At 42.4% G+C, this 27,707-nt stretch overlaps 1 protein-coding gene and 1 long non-coding RNA gene across 2 annotated transcripts in view; both read left to right on the top strand.

Moving 5' to 3' along the window:
* Bicc1 (BicC family RNA binding protein 1) overlaps positions 1-27,707 on the top strand; it is a 212,239-nt gene that overhangs the window by 40,339 nt on the left and 144,193 nt on the right.
* LOC121134209 lies at positions 1,309-14,677 on the top strand. The gene is made up of 3 exons (XR_005871246.1): positions 1,309-2,921; positions 12,984-13,184; positions 13,409-14,677. It is a non-coding gene; the product is annotated as an uncharacterized LOC121134209 (long non-coding RNA).

Raw genomic sequence — 27,707 nt, forward strand, 5'->3', positions numbered from 1 at the left:
TCCCAGAAAACCTAGGGCAAATGGCTGCCAGAAAACAGTTTGAATCTTGTTTCTTTTTTTTGAGCAGATTTAACTGAGTAGTAAGATACAAACAGAGTGAAGCCTTAATGTTTTCTCCAATAAGATATGTGTATTTAATAAATCCTGTCTGTTAACAAACACCTACTTAATGTATAGGTGCTTATATACATACATAGCCCTCCCTTCCCACCTTCATCAAAAGCTTTAAAACATTTTGGTATTAGAGCCACTCTGCATATAAAGGACCTCAAGATTTTACTTTTATGAATTATAGTTATTGGTATTGACTGTATCTCAATTCAGTAAATTTGTTTAATGCATTTATTAATATACTTCAACACAACTTTAAAATGATTACATGCAAATAAAATGATTTTCAGTGTGTGTGTGTGTGTGTGTGTGTGTGTGTGTGTGTGTACCTGTAAAGCCCAGGATAGGGCATCAGATCCTCTGGAGCTAAAATTACGTAGGCAGTTGTGAGTCATGCAGTGTGGGTGCTGGGAACTGAACTCAGGATCTCCGAAAGAGCAGCCAGCGCTCTTAACTACTGAGCTATCTCTCCAGACTCCAGATTATTCATTATATAAAACCCCTTTGTTTTCAAATCAAATGGCGTTGGGTTATGACTTTGCAATCCGGGGCAGATCAGGAGTATTAGGAGAGAAGCCGGATGCCCCTGGTATCAATGAACTTGATCTCCCTCTCTTCCTTCATGTTTCCGCTGAAAGCCTGGTAGAGCAGCGAGATGAAATGGTGAAAGAGTTTTGTTATTATTAAAGTGGCTTTGGGCTTGCGGAGCCTTTCAAGATCATCAAGGACACCCATGGATTCCTGGATGGCAGTTGGAGAACCTGATCTGAGGATATGCTTTTACCCACCCCTACCCCCATTTTCTTATTTGAATCTTATTCTCAAGTATCTGCTCCATCACATGTTGATCCAAGCTAGGATGCTGAAAGGCTCCCCTTGAAAATTAAGGAAGTTCTTTGATGACCTGGGTAGCTAGTTTAAAAGGAGGGACTTCTTGGTTTGCCCATGTGCTGTTCTTTTTCCGTGTAGTTTTGCTTGCCGTCACTTAGAGGTAGACTGTAGGGACACAGACACATTTTATTGATGCAACTTCATAATAAGAAATGAATTATTTGCAGAGGTTTACAGCTTTGGGTGTTATTTTATTTATTTATTTATTCATTTATTTATTTATGTGAGTGCTCTGTCTGCATGTATGCCTGCATGCCTGAAGTGGGCATCAGATCCCCTTACAGATGGTTGTGAGCCACCATGTGGTTGCTGGGAATTGAACTCAGGACCTCCGAAAGAGCAGCCAGTTCTCTTAAGTGCTGAACCATCTCTCTAGCCTTTAGGTGCATTTCGTTTTTCTTCAATCATTTCTGTCTCAAATTGATACCTGAAGACTCTGAAAGTTTGATAGACCTTCATGGTGATCAGGGTTACTGTCTTATTGTATTGTTTTGGTGTATAATTAAAGCAGGCTATGCAAGGGCTGTGTTTTTATTTTCTCATCTCCCATACATACACGTGGGGTTGGCAGGATCCCACCTGCCCCTAATTGGCTGTGTTTACACTCTGCACAAACTGGTGTCTGCCCTCTGTGGAGGTCACAGCAGGCCTCTCTTCTAGACCTTTCAGGAATACCATTGTGTTGACTTGGAGTTTTATCATTACAGTGTTGCCATGTGTGCTACTAATCATGTAATATTTGATAAAGTGAGTTGTGAGAAAATGGAAGTCATTAAGGAAGCCGTAGACATTCAAATCATGACCCTGGGTGTTTATTTAATTTGCCCCGGGGATATGCAATAACATTTGAAGCTACTGCCAGAAGAGTTACGTGTTTGTCCTCAAAGTTTGTATTCTGCCCCCCCCCCCTTCTTGCTTGCTGGGAATGCACAGTTCACTCGGTAGCAATGGTCCAGTCCACGCTTTGAATAGCGCCAGTGTCTCTTATTGTTGTCATTGTGACTTCTTGTGTAATCCAAAGCGGGAATCTTATTTATGTATTTATCTCACTTCCTGTCCCCTTCCTTCAACCTCAGATTAAGTTGATAATTCTTGTTTTGTTTTTTGTTTTTTCCTCTTCCCCCTTTTTGCCTCCTTAAATAATATCGAATAGTGCTCAGCACTGGAAACTGTTAGATGATGAAGATGTTCAAAGTATATGATTAAGAAAATCCCTTATCCCTTCAAAACCTCCCAGTGAGTGTGTATAGATAGTACTGTTTGGAAGTTGTTTTTGAAACTTTCCCATAGTGGGTTCTCAGCCTGTGGGTCTCCGACCTCTGCACATCTGTCACGTATCAGAGATTTACATAAAAGTAGCACAATTACAGCTATGAAGTAGCAATAAAATAATTTTACGATGGGGGGGGGTCACCACCACAACATGAGGACTTGTATTAAAGGGTTTGCAGCGTTAGGAAAGTTGAGAGCCATTGCCCTAAGTTATCATCTCTGCTTAGCTTGTTTGGAAGGGATGAGTTAATGAGCAAACTTTCCCCCAGGTGTCTGGAGTCAAGGGAAGAGCAGGGATATCTTGTTTTTCCTTCACAGGATTCCTTTGCTGTTTCATTGGAGCCCAGGGAAGAGGGGGGAATGGAGCTAGAGCTGCTTCAAAGAACTTGCAGCTGAGAAATGAAGGAAAACAGATAAATGGCTGCCTGGGCTAGACAGCAGGCACCAGGAAGTAGAGCGTCTGACTTGGCGATGCGAGTTTTCAAGGTGCTCCCCTGAGCGCTGGACATCAGGTCACGTCACAGCATCTCTGGGGCTTGTCACTAGCAGGAGTAGGTTCCGTTTCCTAGGACCTCAACCCTAGTTCTCAGGAGGAGAAGGAGGGCATTTGTGGCTCACGAGATGAAGTCCTGTGTCAAGGCGGGCTGGTAAGTAGCAGCGCTGGGGGTGAAATCCATAATCACGTGACGCCAGGGCCTTCTGTCCCTTGCAGGTTTCAACTAACAAGCTGTAGCACACCTACTACCGCACATCTTCCTGCCTGGCTGGATTTCCCTGCTGTATTCCTCCAGATAAAGAAATGAGAAATGCAGCAAGTATCCATTTGTCGAAACATTTGAAAGGAAGTCAGAGAAAGGCCAGAAGGGACTTAGGTTTCTCCAGAGAGGAAGTTGAGAAACTCAAGGAAAGCAAACCACCATGGCCAGATGTTATTTATCCAAATGTTTTTTTGGCCATCTTTCGATACTTTCTGGATCTCTGCTCCCGCTCTGCGATCTAGCTGAAGCTGCTCTGAGCTTTTAAAATATACATATGTGAATTTGAAACCTTGCTCATTTAATCCAAAATATGCTCTTAAAACTCTAGCTCCTCTGTAATAACAACGGTGGGAGTAAGAAGGGATCAGTCCAGATGGTTATTTAAAGTATTTCATTCCAAGTGGAAAAGATATTTCTGTGCTGGCAACACTTGCAGCTAGAGTGAGCCTTATTTTTGCTTAAAAAAAAACTGTCTTTAGCCCTCTCTTACCACATATACATGGAATGTTTCCTACTTAAAATCTTAATTTTCTCGCAATGGAAGGCTAAATGGAGATTTCATTGTGGCTGTCTTTGACTCTGTACCCAAAGGAACACAAGCTTTTTGGATGTCCTGAGAGGAAGGTAATTACTGTTAGTTACCCCGTGAAGGGTGTGGAGAGGGGGATGAGGACAGGGTCATTTTTCTCTTATGAAAGGTCTGTTTATTTGCAATCTCTGTTCCCTAATTGTCCTTTTCCTGTGTATTGTCCTCCTTGTTGCTAAGGTTGCAGTGTGTGTGGCTTTGCTTTAGGTCAAGTTTTCTTTCCCTTTTCAGGGGAGTTATTTATTTATTTATTGGTTCCTTGTTTGGCTCCAGAGATTTGCAGCAATGTCTGCCCTTCCCCTAATTCTTTATCTTATTTTATTATTATTTTGTTTCTGAATCTTTTGCCAGTGAATCTCTTCTGGTTGTAATTTCTAACTTTTATTAGTTTGGATTTTCTTTTTGTAGTGTTTTGAGACAGGGTCTCTGTAGCCCAGGTTGGCCTGGTACTCACTCACAGCTCAGGCTGGTCTTGAACTTGAGACTGTCCTCCTTCTCTCCCCTCGTGAATGCAGGGATGATGGGTGCCTGCCTTCAAGCCCTGCAGCCCTTCCCCCAGTATACTCTGTACTCTCCTTCCCTTTCCCTGATAAAACCATGGTTACAAATTGAATCCCAGTGGCCTTCAGCTGATAGGAAACTTAGAGGGCTGGCTTCCAGTTGAGCTGTGTTTGTGTTAATGAAGACTTGGGGGAAGTGTTTTCTCCACCCCGCCCCCCCCTTTTGATTCTGATCATTGCCTCTGAACCAGTAACCCTCATGGCTATTTATGACCTCAGTTGTCTGATTGATTTGTGATGGTCAGAGACATTGCCACTCTTGAGTGATACCTCCTAACCCTCTCTCTGTGTAAGTAGGTATTTGGAAGGAGTGGCGGTAGATAGCCAGGATTGTCAGAGGCAGGACATTTGGCTCTGGAAGCTGACCCTTGCTCCTCCTGGTGCTCAACTTCACCTAGGTACAGTCCTCTCTAGGCTGACACAGCTGCTCCTCACTGGAGCTCATCTCCCTTGCTTGCCATGTTTTGTGGATGTGAAGTAGGGAGAGGTATGCCCTGGCAGTGCCTTTTAAGACACTAAGTGTCTGGGCAGAGGCTCAGCCACGTAATCATGGCTAACTCTCGTATCTGGAGTGAAAATTGATTGCTCGTCAAAGCCAGAACTCAATAGAGTTTTAAACTTGAAATTTATGGAAGAGTTCAGAGGTCTTCTTCATGATGCTGTGGTGAGCAGTCCCAGCCCCCTCCCCCATTGTTGTTCACCCCACCCTGTCACCACTTCCCTTAGAACTGGAAGCATTCTAGGAAGGACCACTCTGTGCCCAGAAAAGCCTTTGGCCCAGCTCTGGTTCATCTGCTTGTAGAACAAAAGAAGACAAGTACAGGGAGATGGTTTTGTATTCATGAACAACCCAGAATCCTTCCCACTGGGTAGTCACTGTACTCTGTATATATGGACATCATGTGTTGCAAGCCCCTAACATTAAGGAAACAGGTCAGATCCCTGGCCTCAGGGGAAGGAACCTTTTCTAGCTACCAAACTCTGATTTTACAGCTCCTGCTGACTGGCACTCTGTCCTTACCCTCTTCTGGCTTCCTTCTTTCCGGAGGTGGCTGAGTGGGAGCTGTGCATCCCTAAGCCAGTCTAGGCTTTGTTTTCTTTTTGACTGACTTCATGATGGAGCTCTGCACCTCTTCCCATCTAGCCTGCATCTGGCCTGCTCTGGGCTAAATTGTCTTTTCTCAGAGGGAATGCAAGTTAACTTGACTGGAAGGGAGACTGATTATTACACAGGTAAACCCACCATGTCAAGAAAGCACTGATATTTTCCAAGTGACTCTTTGAATTACCCAGTATATGGATGATGATGATGATGATGATGATAATAGTAATAATAATAACAACAATAATGTGGATATATTACCCCCTACTCTCAGTGACTTGGTTAGTTTTATGACTGTATGAGAACCGACTATAATATGTTTTGTCTGGATTTTGTTCTTTGGTTAGAACACAAATCTACTCTCTTTACATGCTTCAAGTTTAAATAGACAAAGCAGGGAATAGAGCCTCCCACTTCCCAAGATCAAGCATTTCAGTTAAATTTGAAATCTTCTTTATCAGTGTAGGACAGTGAAAAAATTAAACCCAGCATATATCAGAGGGAGTGACTTTTAAAGACCAGACAACCTGGGGAGTTTTTATATTTACTACATTTTAAAGTCTACTTATGACATTTCAACAGTGGGAATAAGAACAAAAGAAACACAGTAGCTAGAATGGTGGTTTGAAAGAAAATACCCCTCCCCCCCGGAGTGGCACTATTAATAGGTAAGGTATGTCCTTGTTGGAGGAAATGTGCCATTCTGGGGGTGGGCTTTCAGGTCTCTCTTGCTCAAGCTTCCTTCAGTGTGATTGCCAGTTGACTTCCTGTTGCTTGCAAGATGTAGCACTCTCAGTTCAAGCACCACATATGCCTGTAAGCCACCATGCTTTTCGTCATAATGGCAGTGGACTGAACTTCCACTGTAAGCCAGCGCCCCATTAAATATTTTCCTTATAAGAGCTGCCGTGGTCATAGTGTCTCTTCACAGCAGTAGAAACCTTAAGACAACTAGTGTGTTTGATTTGAGACAAGGTTTTGGTTGGAGGTGAGGGATGTGGTATTCAAGCTTGGAAATTAACTGTGTACAAAGTTGCTAGGGTTGCCTAAGAACTTTGTTTTCTTTTCATACTTTTATTTTGTATGTGTTGTGTATTTTGCCTGTACATAATGTATTCATATCCTATGTGTGCCTGGTGCCCATGGAGGACGAAAGAGGGTATCAAGTTCCCCGGAACTGGAATCACGGGTGGTTGTGAGCTGCCGTGTGGGTGCTGGGCATGGGATCCCAGTCCTTTGAAAGAACTCAACTGCAGATCCACCACCTCCTTTCTCTCCAGCCCTCTACTTTCTTTTTAAACCGTGAATGATGGCTTCGTTTTCATGTGTTTTGAAATACATAAAATCTTAGTCTTTCCTGTGGTAGGTAAAGGGAGGCAGGGAGAATCTCTACAGAACTGTTTTCATTAGGATGGCTCAGTTCTAGGCCATGTTTAATGATAGTACACATAGACTCACCTTTCCTGAAGCCAATGAAGTCTTTATTGACAGTTCTTTCTCACTTTTAACACTTCATAGAACCACAAATTTAAGTGGTGGTGGTGATGTTTGCATTGGAAATGATCATTATTCTGTTTTGATGCTCAAGTTATCCATGGTGGTTTCTCAGAATCCCAAACTATGTTTCTCTCTGTGAATTCCCCATAGCGGTAACGCGTGACATCTCCAGAGTTCCAAATGCTCACCAGCACTGTCTTATTTTACTTTTTTCTACTCTGGATAAATAGAATTGTATTTCAGCATTGCTTAACAGACCTTTCCTTGGAGTGAGGTTAAGTATAAAATAACAGTTTCGGCTGTCAGGACGTTGGATTGGACCATCAGCTTCTAGGCCCCTTTCCTTCCAGGTCCTTCTCTGATGGCGTTACATGTTCATATTGGCTGGCGTTGTCATTGGCTCAGGTCTCTAAGGTTTTTATGATTGTTGTGATAAATTATCACGACCTTGATGGTACTAACCAGCATGCGTAGCTCACCTTACAGCTCTGGAGGGTGGAGGCATGTAGTGAACCTCACTGGGGCTCTCCAGGAGGCTCCGGTATAGAATCTGTTCTTCTGCCTTTTTTCTGCCTCCGAAGGACACTTCTCCAGGCCCATGACACCTTCCTCTATCTGTAAACCAGAACTCGAGGATATGAGTCCCTAATTCTTCTATTGCAATTGTTGTGTTGTCATCACCAAGGCTGCCGCCGCCACCACCTCCTCTGCCTTCTCCTCATCCTCCCCTTCCGCCTTCTCCTCCTTGTGTGTGGTGTATGTATATGTATTGTCATGTGTGCATGCATGTGTACATTCACATGGAGACCAGAGGTTGACATCAGATATCTTCTTCCTTGATACAGGGTCCCTTGCAGAACCTGGAGCTGATTTGTCTGAACTGGCTGGCCAGTTGACCTCTGGGAGTCGACCCCTCGCCACTCCCCAGTGCTGCACTTGCAGATGTGAGCTACCATGCTCGCTCAGCTTTTACATGGGTGTGGCATCACACTCTTCATGTGCGAACGACAAGCATTGTCCCGACTGTGCCATCTCCCTAGCTGTCCTTCTTTCTCAGGACCCTTTGCGGGGTGTGGAGCCCACAGAGTCCAGCACCATCTTACATTTGGCCAGCCAGTCAGTGCCCAGACTTCACTTATAACCTCTGTTTCTCTCACTAAGTAACTGGGTGCATCGCACATTCTGTTCCCAGGAACTAGGATGAGTGCTGGTCTACCTGCCACAGTGTATATGTGTGTATATCCATAACTTAAAGTGAACCCCAATCCCTACCAATCCCTAACCTGTTCGTTCTCTGCTGTTTTCTTACGCACAGATAGTTGAAAACAGGCTGAACTCCATGGAATCAAGAATTCTTAATTTCACATCCACTAGACATGGCCTCCTCTAGCCCAGACCTTTTTTTTTTTTTTTTTTTTGAGACAGGTTTCTCTGTGTAGCTCTTGTAGACCAGGCTGGTCTCGAACTCACAGAAATCCACCTGCCTCTGCCTGCCAAGTGCTGGGATCTAAGGGGTGTACCACCACCACCCGAGTCAGACTTTTTTTAAGTTCATGGTTTTTTTTTGTAAGTTAATATATATATATACATATATATATATAGTATTTCTCTCTTTCTCTTTTTGTCTCTTGCCTTCCTTCTTTTTCTTTATTTATTTCTGTTTAGTTTTTACATCCTAGCTGCACATTATACTCCCTCCTCTCCTCCCAGTCCCTTCTCCACACCCCCATCCATCCACTCCTCTTCCATTTCTCTTTAGGAAGGTCAGGGCTCCCGTGGATATCAGCCATCCAAGGCATATCAAGTTGCAGCGAGTCTAGGCACCTCCTCTCCTATTAAGGCTGGAGCAGGCAACCCGGTAGCAGGAAAAGGGTGCCCGGGATATTCCTTAACTCTCTGTGTAGCCACACTGAACTTTGGATGCCCTTGCTTGCACCTCCCAAGGGCTGGGATGGCGGGAGTGCACCACTCTATGTAGTCGGTTTATGTGGCAGTTGGGGGTTGAACCCCTGGCTTTATACATTGCGACACAAACACTTGATCAGCTGAATTAACCTCTTCTCCTTCACTTTCTAGATCTCACTTACCGTCTCTTTGTGTGGATTCTGTTTCTAAGAATATTTCTCTGCCCCCTTGACAGCGAGACACCTTTGTGTACTGACTGAGCCATCCACCGCGGGGACTTTTTTCCTAGTACGCTCTTTGACTTATCTTCCCCACACTTTGGTTGAAGTGGTCATTTAAACATGTAGATATGCAGGATCTAATTCCCTTCTGAAAGACTTTAGAATAAAAACGTATGTGGTTCCAAGAGGCCCCCCCTCCTGCCTTGCGCTGTGTGCTAGTTGCTGTGATAAAATAACCATGGTCAAAATCATCTTAAGAAAGGGTTTATTTTATTATTGTTTATTATTTATTATTATTATTATTTTAGATGGGTCCAGAGGGTTAGTCTGTAATGGAGGGGAAGGTATGACATGCTGGCAGGAGCAGGAAGTGGATCACATTTCCTCAGCACACAGGAAGGAGAGAAGGAAGAGAGGGAACAGTGAGGGAGAGAGAGTGCTTGCCGGAAGTGTGGTAAAGGCTATGCACTCTCAAATCCCGCTTCAGAGGTGCACCCTCCCCAGCAAGGCTCCAAAGGGGTTTCATCACCTCCACAGTTAGCGCCACCAACTGGGAACCAAGTGCTCAAACACTCGCGCACCTATAAAACTACCACATTCCATGTCCCTTTCATTCTTTGCCAACCCCCGCCTTACCTCCACTCTGCTTTCTCTCCACAAAGTGTCTGTCTCCCCCCACTCTTGCTGCCTTTGCTTAGTGAACGAACCTTATTTAATCAATACCCACCTTTAGGAAACAGTCCATCATAGTTTTTGGGTTTGTGTAGAAGACTCTACTTGGATGCGCTCAGACCGCTTCATAATTCTACTTTATACTATTGTCAGAGCTCATGATTGTTACTGTCCTGTAGCGCTCAGATCTCTGCTTGAGATGTAAACATGAAGTACTGCACATAGACTACACACAGTGTCTCAGGATAACTTTTCTTAGCTGTGCTGGGTTTGATAGTCTTATTCCTGTGAGGTAAAATGCAGGGTATTCCTTACTGATATTTGAAACAGACTTTGCTTTCCCGTTTCCTCTCATATCTCTTGTCTTCAAGTCAGCGAAGGAAAGAAGTAGTTTCTCACCATGAAACACACTAACCTCAGAGGCTGACCAGGTCCTGAGTTCCCCTTCCCCTTGCATTGATGGGGTGTTGGGTGGATGGCTGGGCAGGGGATGGAAGGCTGGGCAGGGGAGTTCTTGCATCTTCAGTAGAGTCTGGGAAGAGGAACCTCTCTCTGCAAGTTGTTGATCTGGCTTTCAGTGCCTGTATTGTGAGTCATTATCTCTAGAGCCAGGTCTTTGGGGATGAGTTCCATGGCTTGATGGCATTAATGCCATCTATCTTACTGGTTGTTAATGAATTTTTCATTTCTCCTGTTGGTCAGGGAAGCTCAGGGAGTACAGGGAGCATGACTCATTATTTTTTCCTCTTTATTTCTCACTGTCTTCTAGATTAGGCCTTGAGTTTTCTAATGATGTAGAGCTTTTAGTGCAAAACCCAGGAAACTGTTGTGCAAATTGTTGTGGGCTGTGGAATCTGTTTAAGTGTTTTCTTTGTGTGCTTCAAGCCTCAGGCTGCCCCAGGCTGGCCTGGAGTTCACAATGTAGCAGAAGATGACCTTGAACTTCTGATCCTCCTGCCTTTGTCTCCCAAATGCTGCGATGACAGTGTGATGCCAGTGTGTTGCTGGAATGCCAGGGTTTCATATATGCAAACAAGCACCCTACCAAACTGACCTATATCCCCTGTTCCCTGTTCCCTGGATCAGTTTTAATGAATGAGTGCAGGAGTGTTTGATAGTAGGAGAGAAGGTAGCTTATTCATTTTCTGATCCCAGCAGTCCTGTTTGCCTCTGTTCATTTCAGAACAAGCAAAATCAGTCATTTTCCAACTCGATAATTTCTTTCACCTCCCGTGACACTTCCTTTTGATTCGAGAAACCAAAGGGAGGGAAAAGTCACTGAGGGATTTTCCTGAAGTAGGTTGGCCTGTGGGCATGCCCATGAGGAATTTTTCTTCACCGAGTTGATTAAAGTAGGAAGACCTACCCTGAATGCGTGTGACACCATTTCATAGGCTGGACCCTGGACTGAATGTAAGGAAGAAAGCCCACCGAACACTGGCATGTATTAATTCATTGCTCTCACTTAACTGATTTAACTTACTGATTTAAAGTTCAACTTACTGATTTAACTTTGAAAATGGTAACGACACATTGTAGAGGTAAAGTGTGATTTAGTGTTGTGTGAACCAGAACAATAACTCACAGTTGTGGTTTTCTGTATGAAGAGAGCCAGGTATTTAGGATGGATTGTGGCATTGCTATTTTTTCCTTTCTTCCCCCGCAGTATTTTGCCTTTGCAGGAGAAGTTGAAGAAGTCTGTGTGGTCTGTTTACACCCAGGCTTCGACACAGTCCTTATACGATTGTCTACAGCTCATTGGGATGTGATGGTTGGTGGGTCTTCGTCTTGTGGACTGTTTCTGAGTGAGGACAAAAGTCCTACCTAGCATTAAAGATTCACTGGTGATCATAGCAGAACACACAGTAGGTCTGTACCTTTGTGGCGGTTCGTTTTCTGGGCATTACATCAGTGAGTTCCCTGATCTAAGCACAGACATATGGACATGGGTTTCTGGTTGTCTGAGTGTGTGTCTCCTGATCCATGCATGCATCTGTATCTCTGTATACCAGTGGCTGTATGTATTGCTGGGTGCACATGATATGAAGGTATTATCTGAGAGATACATTTTAAATGGGATAAATCTGGTGGTTTGAATGAGAAATGTCCCCCATAAGCTCAGGTATTTGAACACTTGGCCCCCAGTTGGGGGCACTGCTTTCTCTAGAATGTCATACTACTTACCTGTGCCTACAGTCTCCTAGGGTTCTCCATCTCCTTGATGTCCCTGTCTTCATGAGAAGCTTTGATTTTCTCAAACAATGTAGAAAACGTTTCTCATAGCTACTTGATTAAAAGTCACATGAGCCCGGTGCCCAGAGTCATCTTCAATGAAAGAAAATTCTTATTCGAGGTTTGAAGTTGACACATACTCTAGAGATATTTCCCAGTGTGTGTGTTTCCTGAAAAAACTCCAGGTTATTAAACTAAAAATGAACAAATATAATTAATTAATTAATTAATTAGAGACAGGGTTTCTTTTTGTGGCCTTGGCTGTCCTGGAACTCAGTTTGTAGACCAGGCTGGCCTTGAACTCAGAGATCTGTCTGCCTTTGCCTCCCAAGTGCTAGGATTGAAGGCATGCATCACTACTGCCTGGCGTAGTTTTTATTTTTTAGATTTATTTAAACATTTTAAGTGTGTGTGTGTGTGTGTGTGTGTACGTGTGCATATGTATGAATGGATGTATGTGCATGCCTGTCTGTCTGTAGGTACATGGGAGAGCAGGTGCCTGTGGAGGCCAGAGGTGTTGAATCTCTAGGCTGGAGTCATAGGCAGTTGTGAACCACCAGACATGGGTGCTGAGAATCGAACTCAGGTCATCTGGAAGAGCAGAGTGTGCTTCTGACCATCGAGTCGTCACAGTACAACCCAATACTATTTCCTTGAATAGTTTAGTAGTGATAGTTTCTGGTTTTGCTTAAAGTTTCTGCCATGAAGCTATGGAAGGAGAGAGGAGGGAAGGGTGTGCAGGGCATACACCTTCCAAGTCCCCTGTAGGACTGTGATGGGGACTTTGCTGTTGACTCTGAGGAGTGCCCCTCAAAAATTGGTGCCGTGGCTGTGACAGAGCCCACTCACCACTGTGCAGGCTGCCTCCTCCCTCCCAGTAGCCTTGATGTGTGTGTGTGTGTGTGTGTGTGTGTGTGTGTGTGTGTGTGCATTTTAAATAAATAAGTGGCTTTGACTCTCATGCCCATCCCAGGATTTTCTTCTGAGGGAATCAGCATACATCAATGGTTGAGACCTAGTGGGGGTCACATAAGAATGAAGGAAAGTTTGGGGGTGTCATATAAGAGCAATTGAAGGTCTAGTGGGGTGTCACAGAAGAACAAAGGTCGGGAAAGGCTCTGCAGTTTAGCTGATGGAGAGCTGATAACAAACTCCCAGTCATTGTGTTGCTCACAGCTTTTGCTCCTATCCTCACCCGCTCATGGGTCTTCTCAGAGAGTCTACAAATCCATTGATTCACATGCGATCGGCAATAAGCTATCAGCCGCCATCGGGATTATGAATCGGTGTGCTGTCCTCGGTTAGAGAATTGAGTGTGCCACAGAACACCTGATGTTAACAGCCTTAGAAGAGTCCGAGACGACTGGTTTTTCGCAGGTGGGAAATAATCTTTTATTTATACTGGAAAACCAGTGCAGTTGCTGGGTGAAGCTAAGTGCTCATCCCTTCCATGAGTGGATGTAATTTTCCTGCCAAGGACTTCTGTGGGCCTGTCCGGGCCTCATACTGGAGTTCTGGATCTCTGGTATCACCATTAGGAGGAAGTTTCTTGGGGGCTGGAGTGATGACTCAGTGGTTAAGAGCATATATTGCTTTTCCAGAGAACCTGAGTTCAGTTCTTGGCACCCACAATGGTTCATGATCACCTATAACTTCAGCTTGTGTGGATCTGGTACTCTCTTCTGGCAACTATACTCACGTGCACATGGCTCCCTCCATATACACAAAGAGTCTTGTTTTAAGATTTTCCCTCCTGATTAAAGAGTTTTTGGACCTTAAGTTTCCCTTACTGGCAAGAAATTTAATGCACATAGAGGAAGGAAGAGTACATGTCCTTTTCTCACAAAAATGGATACTCCCAGAAGCCAGTGCAGTTTCCTCTACTTGAAAGAGAGACTTGGGAACCACACCAGAATCAGAGAAGATGTCTATGAACCCAGCGCCTGATGGAAATCACTCCATGTTTCTCTAATAAAAGTGACTTCACTCACCTTAGAGTTTAAGGTTCTTTTCCAATGTGTCCCACCCCTCGCCATTTTATAAGATTCTGAGATTAACTGTCAGGCAAAGCCAGCGTCTGTTATGATTCACAGACAGACCACGATGCTGCAAAGTGCGGATGACAACCATATGCCTGTGGAATCCCCGGGGGATATCTCACTTCACCACGGACACTAGATGGATTCGTTTTTTTAAGACGCTGATTTTGCCGTCGGGCCTACCAGAACCAGACTTGCCGTTATGGCTTCAGATTTTTTCTGCTTTCTCGCTTCTCCCTTCTTTCAAAGATCAGGGCAGTCATTCCTCCCCTGGAGTGTCCTCCCTTCCCATGCCCACTTGCTGCAGCTCTTGCCTCACATCAACTCAACGCAGTGAGTTCTGCAGGGACCACATGCATGCCTTCCCTCATTCTTGGTTTAGATGCCCAGTCAAGAAGGTTAGTGAGGGTAGGACACCTCCATTCCCATATGGGACTCCTCCCTCTGGGCCACTTCTCTTGGCCAACCCTAGAAAGTAGATCCATCTTACTTGCAGGGAAAAAAGAAAAAAAATATGACTATGGGAGATGCTTGACAGGCATGCCCGTCCTATGACCTGTGGCTCACAGGCAGCTCAGATAGCTGTGAGCACCGCCCAGCGTGTTTGTTGATGATGGTGATGTGTAACGCAGTGAAGATTGGAGACCCCCATCAAGCCCTTGAAGAACATACAGTAAACTCTCAGGAGCTTACAAATGATAGGATGTTATTCTCATCATCTGAAGCAGGCATTCTCAACCTGTGGGTTGTGACCCCTTTCCGGGTTCAAACAACCCTTGTGTGGAGGCCACATATCAGATATTTTCATTATGATTCATAACAATAGCAAGGTTTCAGTTAGGAAGTAGCAACAAAAGTAATTTCATGGTTGTGGGTCACCACAATACAAAGAACTGTATCAAAGGGTCACAACATTAGGAAGGTTGAGAACTGCTGGTCTGGAGATTGAGAGGACAAGGTCAAGACCCCATTATGTTCTGCGTCACTTTAATGGTTTGGGGAGTTGTCCCCTGGCTGTCCCCCCTCACACGATGACAGCACTGAGGAGGCCTCCTTTGCGAGGACAACCATTCTCTTCACCATGGCATTCCAGATGGCTGCCACCCTGGACAGTCTCTACCTTCTAAAGCCACCACCTTCCAAGTTAGGTCACAGCAGGAGACAGAAGCTTCACTGGTGGAGATAGGCACACTGAGGAGAATGTGAGGGATCTTAAGGATAGGCCTCAGGCATGGTTCTAGGAAGCTCATTGTCTCCTCATGTGCTTGATAGCCAGCATGTACCAGCCTTTCCCTGTGAAGCACATGAATTCCTCTGAACTCTTCACGTAACTCTAGTTGTATTTTCAGCCTCCACATTTGGCTTACATCTGAAGGAGTTCTTAGCAGCGTTTCTCAAAGGGAGATGTTTACAGCTTGCTGAGAAGTATAAAAAGTGTTTACCAGAATAAGATAGGATTTTATAAGATAGGATTTTGCCTTCTCTCCATACTGGTGTGTGTGTGTGTGTGTGTGTGTGTGTGTGTGTGTGTGTGTGTGTGTGTATAAATAAATGTAAGTATTTAACAATTCTGTAGATGGGTCCCTAGGGCTTCTTGAATACTGGGAAAGCACTCTACCGCTGAGCAACTCTCCACAATCTTGCTGAAAATTTTGAGACAGGCTGTGTTACTCATTGTAGCTTTGAACTCACTCTGTATCCCCAGCAGGCCTTGGGCTCAGAACCCTCATGCATACACACGCGCACACACACACACACACACACACACACACACACACACACGAACAACATAGTCTCACATAGCACAGAGAGGTGTTGAATCCTCTGTGTAACTGATAGAGATACCTTTTGTAACAACTCATGTTATACCTCTGAAAGTGTTTTTTTATAATCTCTCCAGACACCCTGCAAATGAATGAGATTTCCACAAAACAGTTTACTATAGGAAAATATTAACCTTATTCCTTAGGCTAATCACTTTTACATGAACATGACCTTTATTTCGTGTGTCGTGTTGAGAGGTACAGGCTGTACTCCAAGGAAGGTGGAATGTTAATTTTAAAAATAGGGTATTTTGTTTATTTTCTCTTTTGTAATTTTTTTTAATGTTGGGGGGAAAAGTGACGGTGGAGAAACTTGCAGATTTCTTTCACTTAATATCTTTAGAGAGTTTTCTGAATCCGTATTGATTTTTCTGCCTTAACTATAAATCCTCCAAATAATTAAAACCAAAGCAAAGCAACCCCCCCCCCAGTTCTCTCTCTTTCTGTTCTTTGCCTCACTCACGTCAACTGGGGAGGTTTGGTTACAGCAGGAGGCAAATGGCTGATTGCCTGAATGGGGATATTTTCTTCTAGGTTCCCTCCATTTCAGCATCAGGAGAGGGCTGAGAGGGACAGGGCCCCTTTCCTTTCCTGGGGGTGGGGTATTTAGTTTATCCACAGAGGAACTCTGTGTGTTTTTATCTTTCATTAAAGCTACTTGACGAGGGGGCTACCTGCGCCTCTGTATATTTTCTGATTTATTACATTCTTGGAACCTTTGACAAGGATTTCGCAGCATTTGTTACAGCATGCTTGCTTGAAGTTTAAGTGACTGCTTCCTTGTGGTGGATGGGCCAGACTTAGTGCCCGGTTACGTCCCATGATCCCGTGTGAGTTGTGTTCTCAGGGTTCATGTAGAGTGTGGCCCTTGTCTGCACACAGCTCTTGCTGTAAAAACCCAGCACGTAGCTAGCACCCTAGTTTTCAAAATCATTTTTGCTGGATGGTCATTATTCTTGCAAAGGTGCTTATTTTGAAAGCCCGCAGCTGTGCAGCTCTGTTTCTAGCCACCCAGTAGGTACAATTAAGCGGAAGACATTTAATGTGGTAAGGGCCAGCATCAGGGATTGGAGAGTCAGGCTGCTAGAGACAGGGCTGGAAGGAGGTCCTACCAGAATGTTAGGTGTTGGGGCCTAAAGAGAGGGCTGGAAAATGCACATTCAGTTTGACTTTGGCAGTCTCGAGATGCCGTTTGGAAGGCAGGCTTTAAAATATGCACCTGGCTTTAATTAGATCCACGAACAACAACTAATTCACAGCATTTCATATTTTTTTCACAAATACTGTAAGATATAATTAGGTTTAAGAAAGGCTTTAACTGGTATTACTTCTGTGTGTAAGAGTATATACTGTTTGGAAGGTTTTTTTTTTTTTTTTAGAAAAACTTTATTTGTTGAGTGTACGTAGGCGTGTGTGTGAATGTGGAGATCAGAGGGCAACGTTTGGGAGTTGGCTTTTCCTTCCAGCTTGCCCAGGAAACACTTATGCTGAGCCATCTCGCCAGCACCCAGGAGTCATTCTCAAGTAATGTATCTATACTGTAAGAAAATGCAAGGCAATAAAATATAATCATAGCTTAGGTCTTCCCATGAGTGTCTCTAGTTTGCATGCATGTGTTTAAAGGACAATCAGTGAAATCATATTCCAGCTATTTGAGCTTCTCAAAATTTTGCCTAGTTCTTTTGCGTTGTTTAGTACATCACTTTCTTAGATTCCGTTAAATGTTTGAGTAAGTGCCTAAATCTAAACTTTCTTAATTCGCACATCATTTTTTCCTCTCTGCTTTTGTTTACGGTATGTTTCTCAGCTCACTACATTTTGCCAACAATTTTTCCTTTTTTGAGGCCCAGGTGTTTCAAGTAGGGAGAAGTAAGCCATGCTATTAAGGGTCAAATTATTCTACAAGATGCCTGTGTACCACATATATGCCATTATGCGGATGCTACTTGTTGCTGATTATGACATTAAATTTCTGAACTGTATGCATCATGAAATAACTCCCCCAAGATAAAAGTCCCCGGGAGATCATATTCTCTAAAAAAGATGAGTCCAAGAATCACTTTCCAGAGCCGGAGAGATGGCTCGGCAGTTGACAGCAAAGGCTGCTCTTCTGGGGGACCTAGGTTTGATTCTCAGCACCCACATGGCCCCTGACAACTGTCTGTAACTGCAGTTCCAGGGCATCTGTCACTCTCTTTTGGTCTTTGAGGGAACTGTATGCACATATGCACTTAAAAATACATGCAGTCAAAAACACACAGAAAATGAAAGAAAAAACCCTTAAAGGAAAGAATTACTTTCCAATATTTCCCAAATCAAAAGATTGCATTAGTCAGCTACCCAACATCCTGAGGCAGATTTATTTTGACTTGGGGATTCTGAGGTTTCAGTCCACAGTCGCTTGGCCCCATTACTTTGGGCCTGGGGCAGAGCATCGTGGTGAGGAAGACATGGTTGAGCAAACCTCTTCCCCTCCCAGAGGCCAGGAAGGAAGGGAGGGGAAATGGGGCCATACTTCCGAAGGGTGTGTCTACAATACCGTGACTTCCTTTGTCAGACTCCACCTTTTAAAAGCTCTGCCATCACTCACTAACACTGTTAGCTAGGGACTAGGATTTCAACTCTTAAGAGTCCTTGGATCAAACTATACAGACTTAGCAAAATCAAAATGGTCTCCTAGAAAAGTTTTTTTAATTTATTGTATGTTTTTTTTATTATTATGTGTTTCAGAATGAGTCCCTCAGACTTGAGCATGTAGAACTTCATAAACTATTGCCAATTGGCAGGAAACAAAACCATCAGTAAACTTTCAGGAAAGCTTGACTATCCTGTGGCAGATGGATATGCTGTACCTTTGACATCCAAGTTCCTTGAACTTAAGAAAAACAAGTTTCAACTTTTCAGAGTAAACAGTGCAAGAAGCAGTCCACAGAACCATCCAGAAAGGCAAACACACACAGTCTCACTATGCAACTGTAGTGGATACATTTTAATTCAGGTAGAATCGTATTCTTAACAGTTCTGGGACTAAGAATGCCCTTACGGCTTAGCATGTGACCACCAGGTTTGCATTGTAGATGTACATACACATTCTTGACAGGAAATAGAGGTAACGGTGTCTGTTACATCTTTTATCTGAGGCCAAAAACTATTACCCTAAAATTACTCTCCTGGCTTTGTTTGAGATAGAAACCACATTTAAAGGTGATTTTTCTACCTACTGATGAAACATGAATTTGTGTTAACACAGCAAGGACTTTTTAAATGGGCTAAATTATAATCAGATGTGAATTTCAAGCCAGATGAACCAAAGCAAATGATTCTTTTAGAGATGTTAGTTGATGGCTTAGTCCTTCATGCCTTCATCTTTTTCTCAACCTAAGCATCTCAAGTGGGGGGAGCCCGTATAATTTTATATAAATAGGCTCATGATTTATCAGCCACAAAATGCTTAGCTTAGGAAATGAGATCCTTTGAATGTTTTCTTAGGCTTTCTGAGTGGGGTTGCCTTGATTTATAGTGTCTTGATTATATGCGAAGCCACAGTTTTCAGAAGGTTGAAGCAGAACCTGTTGGGACAGTAGCCAGGTCCATGTGGAGTGACTGCCACCAGTGACTTTGTTTTCAGTCATCTTCTTAAGTGGAGGATGTCTTCTAGTTCTGCTGGTCATCTGCCTGGTCCTCTCTGGCCCCTTCTAATGGGACAGAGCATGGGGCAGTCTTGGAGACACAGATAGAAGAGAGCAAGCTTAGAGAGAGGTGGAAACTGCTCTGCGTTAAAGCAGACTCACTGTTTCTACCACCCCTTAGTCATGAACGGCACCTCTTTATGTTATAATGCTATGCCCAGTACCCTGGGACCTTCGTGGCCTTCCTGTATGAAATGAGTGATGGTTTTCATGTTAACTCCTCTCTGCATTGCAGTAACCAGGCTTCTCTATGTCTTGAGGTGAAGACACAATGTAGATTAGATGAAAAGGGACAACTGGCTGGGGCTATAGGACACTGACCTGAGTAATACTGATATTTAAACCACTCAACTTTAGCCATATTCTTCCAAAAAACAATTACAATGTAAAGAGAAATAGCATTAGGTCAAGAACAAAGAAATTAAGTGAAAGCATGATTTTCATCTTTGTAATTTGTGAAGGCTCAAACATAACACCTTATACTTAGAATAACTACATAGTTGTGATGGTGTCTTGGCTAGTTTGAGTATCTGTAAGATAATATTATAAATTAGATAGCTTGTTGACAACAGAAATCTATTCTCAGACTTCTAGACACTGGAAAGTCAAAACTCAAGGTACCTCCAGATGCTGTGGAATAATCTTTTTGTACACTGTAAAGATTTGTCACTTGGATTGGTATAATAAAATGCTGATTGGCCAGTGACCAGGCAGGACATATAGGCTGGTCAACCAAACTAAGTATTATGGGGTGAAGAAGGGGAGAGTCAGAGATGCCAGCCAGCCACTGAACAAGCAGGATGTGTAAAAAATGATGTAACAAGCCAAATAGAAATATGGGTTAATTTAAGTGTGAGAGTTAGCTAGTAACAAGCCTGAGCTATTGGCTGAGCATTTACAATTTATATAAGCCCGTGTAGTAATTTGGGAACTGTTGCATGGGAGAGAAACATAAGGACCCACTTTCTGGTTCATAGATGGCACCTTTGGCCTGGGCTTTCATGTGTTGGAAGAGTTTAGAGATTTATTGTTCTAGGTTCTGTTTTATAAGGGCATTAACCTTATTGATAAAGGATTCATCTTCAAGACCTAATCAGGCTTCAAAGGTGTCAGATTCTAATGCTACTGTTTTAGGGAGAGAACTTTATGGAACAACTTTTGGGAGGGAATATTTGAGCCTAAACTTGGTTAGGACAGATTATTTACTTTTTTATTTTCAATTCTCTTTGGTATGAATTTTAAGCTAGCATAGGCTAGTATAGTAAAATTATGATCAAGTAATCCATAAATACTTTGAAAATGAGATGATATATAGTGATGTATAGGGCAGTCATGTTTTTCCCTGCAGTATCTTGTTTCTTAGTTCCAGCCATGTTTTATTTGTGTTGCTTTTGGTCTTACACTTTTACTCCATTTTCTGAATCACTTATATTATTGCTTCAGCCATTCATTAATATCTTCAGTTATAGACTCATGTGAAGAAAGGATCTAGTTCTACCTTTTCTTCTGTTTTCTTCTCAATACAATTGAGTTAAATCTGTATTCAGTATTTACATTCTCTATGTTGTTACCATTCCCTGAAATGTCAGAGACTATACAAACACTGTAGTCTTTGTCAGAAGTTTGTTTTCCCTGGAATTGGTAATTGTCTTACTGTTTTTCTGCAGATCTAATAGGTTTTTTTCCTCCCACAAATTCTTCCTATACTCCTAAGTCATCTTAATAAGATTTTCCACACAGTATGTCAGTTAAAGATATTTCTATGACCCTGACAGCTGTCTCTCTTGAAGCCTGTTGTTCCTTTTCATCTTTTACTTCTTAAAAATCCATGATCTGATTTTCTTCCTATACTGGGGATCAAACCCAGGGACTTGTATTTGCTAGGCAAGAGTTCTACTGCTGAGCTATTCTTAACCTTTTCCTTCTGGGCTGGCTTCATAGCAGCCCCTTTGAAACTTGGAGACCTCACTTCTGTCTTTGAAACCTTCTGCACATCCCTCCCTCTCTTTGTTCACTGCCAAGTTTCCTGTGTCAAGGAAAGTCCCTTACTTTCTCAGCTCAATCCCTTACTTTCAGAGCATGCAAACTCTACTGAGGAAAGTTTCAGGAAGAGAATGTCTGTTTTGTTTTACTTCTTGGTCAACTTTGCAAGCCCAAAGACATTATTGTGCCCTTCCACTTGGCCGAGGCTTCAGCCGAGTAAAGAGTTTTGTGTTGAACATCATTTTGTCTTAGACACTTAGGGCTTTCTCCATTGTCACAAAGCTTCCCAGGGCTTGAGAGTTCTGATTTCTAATTAAGTATCACTCGTTTTTTTGTCTCCCTGAAAGCTTTCAAGGCAATTTCTCTTTCAGACATTGTGAGCTTTCAGAAGCAGATGCCGTTATTCACTTGTAAATATAGTTACCCTTACAAATTGTGGAGTGCCACTGAATTTTGGAGGATTTCTAGCATCTCTCTCTGGTTTTTAAAAATAGTTAATATTTTATTTAATTTCATAGAAACATGGTTGTGAACTCTTGGACTGACATTTAAAAAATATTTTTCTTTGTTTTGTGTCTCTCCTCTTCTCTTCTTTGGGGGAAAAAAAAAGAATCCAAACCATTAGGACTGTGTTGTCTCCATATTTTAATGTACAGAATTTCTCTCTTGTTCTTTAAATGTTCCCATTTAGAAGTGTCCTGCTTCCAAAAATTTGTTTTGCGGGGGTTCATCATTTTTGTCTGTGTTTCTGATAATACTGATTGTAAAAGAAAAAGGCAACTCTCTTCTCTTGCGTCTCCCCCAGGTCTCTCCTTCATTTTCCTTCCTCCTCTTTCTCTCTGGCTTTATTTCCTCTTCCTTTTGGTGTTTTCCTTTTATTTTTGCCTCTATAGCAAAGGGCACAAAAGAAAAGGAAGTAGGGTGTTTCTATATCGGATTAAACAGACATACCACTAAAACCAATTTCACCTGTTTGATTTCTAGCCTCTTAATGTGGTTATAAAACGTGGAATTGCATTGGAGAAGAACATTGTCTTTCTACTGTACAGCAGAGCTCTGGGGAGTAATAACTTCTTTTCTGTTATCCAACAAGGACTACAAAGATTCAGGTGGCAAGCACAGTCCCGGGCTCCACAGGCCTAAAATAAGGAACATTTCCAAATGGTTGGAGAATCAACAGTATGAAACCCAGACTGAAGCTGTCTTCAACTCCTGGGGACATTTTCAAGAGGGAGGAAAAGGCTTCGTTGGTCTTGTTGGGCATAGGAGGATGAATCAGAGTAGCATGAATAAAGCATGTAGCACTGATGATCATATCCTCAGTGTCTGGCCCAACCTATAGCCAGGAAACAATTTAAGAGTTTATGTGGATGGCTGTTTAATGGGACAAATATATATATCCTGGTTTGTAGCAACATGACAATAGGGCAAAGCAACTTGTTTCAAATTAGAAACAAATGTGTTCCAAGCATATCTGAAGTTCTATGCGTAAGGGCTGTCTGTTTTACTATTTCCCCCGCAAAACTGGGGCCTGGGGAGGATATGCATGCTTTTCACCAGGGCTGCATAAAACCTTTGTCATCTGAGATCTGAGCAACTGTCAGTGTTTCTGTCCAGAAAGCACCAGCGGGTCTGGGATCCAGGTCTGGTACAATGCTGTATTGCACTCATTGGACTCCTTTGATACAGTGTTATCTATCCTGCCTCCTCAACTAGAGTCTGTCTCATACGTTTTCTAGACTGCCCTCTGTGCTGAAATGATACTGTTACAAACCAGAAATGCTAAGCACTTGTTTCATTCTTCAATAGGAAGGCAGATTTGAAAATGATTTGTTCCCAACTAAAAAATAGAGCATGCTATTTAAGTAGTTTTCTAAATGATACAAAGAAGTACCCCGTGTTTCTGCCTTTCAGATAACGACTGTGTTTTGTGTTTCTTGGCTGTGTTTACTAACATACATACACACAGAAATACAAATGTGTGTTTATATTTGTGCCCATGTATACACATGTGCACATTTCTTTTTTATTTAACATTTATGCAATATGTTTTTTATCATATTTTCCATCTCTCATTTCTTCTCAAATATTTTTCTGTCTACACACATACACACACACACGCATGCACACACACACACACACACACACTGAACAAAAACAAAAATTAAAATAAACAAGCAAAAAACCAATAAGGGAAAAAAAGAGCTCAAACAAAGAAAATGAAACAAAATGTCCACAAGAATATCACTGAGTTCATTTTGTGTTAGCCAGCTATTCTTGGGCATGGTGCCTGCCCCAAAGTGTGGTTTGCATACCCAGTGAGATTTCATTGGAGGAAACTGAATTTTCCCTTTGCAAGTGGGTGCCAGTTGGAGACAGTTTCTTGGTTAGGGGTGGGAGCCCATGTCTTCCTGTGCAGACCTCGTGCATGCTGTCACAGTACCTGCCAGGCAATGTGTGTATCTGTCCTGTTGTGACTGGAAGACACTGTTCCCTTGGAATCACCCATCACCTCTTGGTATTACACTCTTTCTATTTCCTTTCTGCATAGTTCCCTGAGCCTTGAGAGGAGGGGTTTGACGAAAACACCCAGTTAGGGCTGAGTGCTTCTAAGTGTTCAGTTGTGGGCCTCTGTTAATTACCATCCACTGTTAGAATCTTTTCTGATGTGATTCGAATATAAGGCACTGATCTACAGGTAGAACAATATGACATCAGGAGTCATTTTATTGGTATAATCCTTTAGCAAAATAATAGGTTTTCCCCTAGGTGAGTGACCTGTGTCTAGTCTAATGTTCTTGGTCATTTTCGCAGTGTCAGCTATGGGTTCCATGTCATGGAGTGGGCCTTAAGTAAGATCAAAAACTGGTTGGTGACTCCAGTAACGTTTGTGCCACAAACACACCGGTATATCTTACAGGCCACAGGTTTTGTAGCTGTATTGGTATTTTGGTGTTTACTTTTCTCCTCTGGTAATGAGCAGAATAGTCTCCAGTATGGTGAACACAAGTCAGTAGTGGTAAAGCTTCTGGTTAGACACCAGCTTGAGTTCTCTCTGTTCAATGACATAAGTATGTGTTCTCTTGAGAAATATGGCCCTACCATCAGATTGTGGTAACCAGTAGCCTTGGCAATAGCATGCTATATTTGGGGATTTCCATTGAGTTTGCACCTTATATCTTCTTTTAGTTAACTTGGTTAAGGGTTTGTCAATCTTGATGATTTTTCTCAAAGAATTAACGCTTTTCATTGATTCTTTGTAATTATTTTTATTTGTTTCTATTTCATTGCTTATAGTCCTGAGTTGTTATTATTATTATTATTGCTGCCTACTCTTCTTGAGTGTCCTTTCTTCTTGTTGTTCTAGAGCTTTCGGGTATACCACTAAGTTACTAATATGAGATTTCTCTATTTTTTTTTGATGAGGGCACTTAATACTATGAAATTGCCTTTTAGAGTTACCTTCATTGTGTTCCATATATTTGAGGATGTTGTGTTTTCATTTCCTTTTAATTCTAAAAAGATTTTAGTTTCTTGATTTCTGTCTTTACTCATTTTTATTTGGTAGTAAGTTGTTCAGTTTCCATGAGTTTATATACTTTCTGCTCTTTAGCTGCTTTTCATATCCAGCTTTAACTCTGGTCAGATGGGATGCAGGGTGTTATTTCAGTTTTCTTATATCTATTGAGATTTAATCCCAGTATGGATTAATTTTGGAGAAAATTATATGAAAAGTACTCCAAAGAAAGTATATATATATATATATTTTTTTTTTTGTTTGTTTGTTTTATGAGACTGGGTTTCTCTGTGGCTTTGGAGGCTGTCCTGGAACTATCTCTTGTAGATCAGGCTGGCCTCAAACTCACAGAAATCCACCTACCTCTGCTTCCTGAGTTCTGGGATTAAAGGTGTGCACCACTACCACCCGGCAAGATAGTGTGGTTTTCTAAGTGCAGGAAGACACCAAAGCCTCACTACATCTTCCCCTCGTTCCCCTTTGAGTAGAGCTGGCCAGCTCCCAGGGAAGTTTTCTGGAAATGGTTAGTATATAGTATACAATGCATGGCACTACTTTTTTGGTACCTAAGTTAAAGTGATATTGTAGGTAAAATTCTTTAAAACATCTTAGGCAAAAATCATGCTTATTGAATTGCAACAGTTTGTCTGCCTGGCAACCAGAAGGCAACTTAATTGCATGTATGCTATAGTAGGTCATGTTCAAAGCACACAAACAACAACAACAACAACACAAAAAAACCAAAAAATTAATGCAATGGATTTAAAGACAAGGCTGGGAAGTGGGCTCAGTTGGTTAAATGCTTTGATGTGTAGTGTGAGGACCCAAATTCAAATCCTTGAAATCCATGCAAACCAGGGCATGGCAGTACATACCTCTAATCTTAGTGCTCCTACATGGGAGACAGAGAATCCCTAGAAACTCTCAGATCAGTTAGTGTAGTAAACTCAGTGGTGAAACATTACAAAGACCCTATCTCAAGCAAGGTGATTGGCACTCAAGGTTGCCCTCTGACCTCCATATGCATGGTGTGGCATGCATTCACTCATACTCAAACACGTACTTGCACATAAAGCTCCCACACACATTTGAGAGTTGGGGAAAAGGGATTTGTATATTTGAGAAAGATCATTTTACAATTATTTAAAAATATTTTACTACATTTATATTTTTGTGTTTATGTTTCTGTGGTGCATACCACAGTATGCTTGTAGAAGTTAAAGGACAACTCATGTGTGTCCTTTCTCTCCTACCTCGTGCGTGGGCCCCAGGGATCAAACTCTGGTCATCAAGCTTGGTGGCTAGCACTTTTTACCCACTGAGCCATCTTGCTGGACCATGATTATTGTTTTTAATTTAAGCTTTTATTGGGTCTCATTTTGTTTGGCTAGGTAAAGTTGAAAGACTTCATATTATGTCTTAAATCTAAAATTCCTCATCCCTGCCTTTTTAGACTTAGGTCCATGAAGCATCAAATGCTATGAAAGAAAAGCAGTTGGAAAGAAAGAGGATATTTAAACAGAAGTTTCCTTGAGCCCTAGGAAGACTTTAAAACAGGATCCCACCCCATTTAATTCAGTAATTACCCAGGAGTGCTCTGGAGTTGGGGGGCAGTTCTGGTAATAGTTTACACCTGTTTCAACTTCTGCCGCTTTTATTGGCAGAGGCTTTGCCATCCCATATTTCTTGTGAGGCAAAATATATGAAATAAAACATGGCAGAGCCTTGGCGAAATTATAATAAACATAAAAATGAAATGTTCAGCTCAAAACGCGAAACTCACTGCCTGAACATTCAGCCAGCCATATTTTAGTAGTAGTGGAGGAATTTATTCCCAGAGTTGTGTGTCGGGAAGAGGGGAAGAAAGACAGCTGCTTTTGTTGGCCAGGGAAAAGCCAAGGTTTTAGAAATCCAACTGGGAAGATCGTGCCAGATTGATAGTAAAGAGTGATTTAAACAAAAATACAACATTAAATTACAATGCACTTTCCATGTTATTTTGGAGGAGAGGGACAAAGAAGTCTCAGTGTGTAAGACTGCAGACCCAAGGGAGAGTAGTTTCCCCACAGAATATAACAAGACTCCAGTGGTTAAGCAACCCTGAACATAGGTCGGCTTATTTCATAGGCAACATATTTTTGTCCAAACATAATGAAATGCTTTGGGTCAAGATAGTATTGTGTTTCTCATTTTTTGCTTGGAACCTAGCTCTCTGGTGGTCTTCTCAAGGTTTCTCTGTTTCCTCATCAATGCTAGCAGTAGCTGCCCTGATCCCCATGGGAAGAGAACAGAAGGACTTAGCTTCTCTCACCAAGAAGAGAAATAATCAGACTCATGTAAAGTTTAATCTGGACAGCACTGGGGGTATGCAGAGGTCTTTGGGAAGGTTGTTGCTAGAACTGAGTTGTGATTCTGGTTTTGCCTCACTGGTTGGGTGGCTTTGGCTCATACATGGTCAGGGTTGTAAGCTGAATAAGGGTTGGGACTTGGCTGTTTCTTTTCCTTGGCACAGGACCCAGATATTTGTGGATTGAGAGTAACTGTCTCTCTTCTTCCCCGGGTCTATGGAATCAGCATGTCAAATGTCTGAGTTTACATTGAGAAAAATATTCCATGTTGATCTTACCCCTCTCCCCTCCAAGTGTAACTTCTTGGGAGAAATTTGGGGTTTTCATGCTCTCCGGTTTGGACTCTGAAGGATTCGTGTTTGAGCGACAAGAAGGCAGGGCATGTTTTCTCTTGATGTGTACAGCCTTGGCAGTTTTGTTTCTGAGAGTCAGTGAAAGTCCTTTACGAGACCCAGCAACCTCAGGCTGAAGTACAGATACTTAAAAAGTTTCAGACATAGT

The sequence above is a fragment of the Mesocricetus auratus genome, unplaced genomic scaffold (assembly GCF_017639785.1).
Source record: "Mesocricetus auratus isolate SY011 unplaced genomic scaffold, BCM_Maur_2.0 Super-Scaffold_100027, whole genome shotgun sequence".
In the NCBI taxonomy this organism is placed as follows: domain Eukaryota; kingdom Metazoa; phylum Chordata; class Mammalia; order Rodentia; family Cricetidae; genus Mesocricetus; species Mesocricetus auratus.